A 1,545-nucleotide genomic window follows, 5' to 3' on the forward strand; every position below is an offset into this window, starting at 1 on the left:
ACCACGAGGTCATGTAAAAAAAGTAAAGATGTGTACTAGTATTTGTAGATGCTAACGTAATCTAATATTATATGGGAGTTTGTTCCCATCGAAGCCCACCTGAGATATACCCACCTGAGATTATACCCACATGAGATTTAGCCCACCTGAGATATACCTACCTAAGATATACCCATCTGAGATTTAGCCCACCTGAGATATATCCATCTGAGATTTAGCCCACTTGAGATATACCCACTTGAGATTTAGCCCACCTGAGATTTAGAAGATATTTTGGAGGCCCAGGTATAAAAGGAGAAGAGACATTAATTGTCTTTTCCCTTATTAATGTTAGTTGGTCGGTGGGAGAGTAAAGAAGAGAGAGAAAGAAGGAGAAAGGAAAATAGGAAGAAGAAGAAGGGGAAGTTGGCTGTAGAGCTTCACCGGAGCTGGGTCTTGGTATTTCGAGCCCAAATTTATGATCAGCTCATTGAGATCTTCGATTTGAGGTAGGTATTGCACACATTCCAAGGATTCTTAGGAAAACCCCTTTTTTAAACCCTCTTTTTGGTTTTTGGAAAAGAACCCATATGGATCTTGCTAATCCTACTTGAATAATCAAATATAAGGTCTAATGGAAGGTGTGGATAATGTTTTGAAGGATTTGGAAAGAGTGTGGGTGAAGATCTAAAGTATTTGGAGGTTCTTGACCAAAAGAAGTGAAATTTGGGGTTTCGTTGGTGTTCTTAAAGAAGAGGTAAGAATCTTCTTTTCTTTTTTATTTGATCTTAGATCTGGGTTGAGGGTACATGATTGGACCTTAGATAAGTGATTTGAGTCACCGGATTATCTCCAAACAAGTTTCTTAAACCGAAAGAAAATCGGGAATGATGTTGGGAAGATTTTCGTTCAAAGACTAGGAGCTATTTTGCCCCACCTATCTTCTGATTTTAGCCCACCTGAGTTTTCAGAACTCAAATTTTAGGCTCTGGAGTAACCGACAGGCTAAAACCAATGGGCTACTTGGCCCACCGATCTTTGCTCTGGCCCACCGGTCTTTCCAGAATTGCCAAAATTGATCCAAATTTGATGGGCCCATTTATGATTCTAAACCCGATTATAGTGTTCAAACATGATGATTTTGACCCCAAAATAATAAAATGATAAATCATTATATTTATGATAGGTTACACTCAATATACACGTACCCACACATTAGATCTTTTTCGTATTAGGTACAAGCACCATGTACATATACAAGTAAGTAGGGAGTGGACTCTATTTTAAATTTCAGAATGTTATGCATCATTTAACATATGTTAATCTAGCCATGTCATCATATCACTGATGTGTAGACTAGACATCACATATGTCATATCACACATTTGAATGTGCATTTACATAATATGCTATGCCTTGCGTTACGATAGAATATTCATTATGTCTTGGTGTATATGATGGTGAAATTTCATTTGGACATGATATACATGCTAGATTTAGATGTCGTAGTTGGCTTGGAAACGAGTGCATGGTGGCTCATGGAATGGGATGCGGTGCCATTGTGTA

At 38.1% G+C, this 1,545-nt stretch overlaps 1 long non-coding RNA gene across 1 annotated transcript; it reads left to right on the plus strand.

The window, feature by feature from the left end:
* Positions 1-347: 347 nt before the first annotated feature.
* Positions 348-1,221, plus strand: LOC122086360. The gene is made up of 3 exons (XR_006142387.1): positions 348-488; positions 641-736; positions 1,166-1,221. It is a non-coding gene; the product is annotated as an uncharacterized LOC122086360 (long non-coding RNA).
* The last annotated feature ends 324 nt before the right edge of the window (positions 1,222-1,545 follow it).

This window comes from Macadamia integrifolia, chromosome 8 (assembly GCF_013358625.1).
Source record: "Macadamia integrifolia cultivar HAES 741 chromosome 8, SCU_Mint_v3, whole genome shotgun sequence".
Classification (NCBI taxonomy): Eukaryota; Viridiplantae; Streptophyta; class Magnoliopsida; order Proteales; family Proteaceae; genus Macadamia; species Macadamia integrifolia.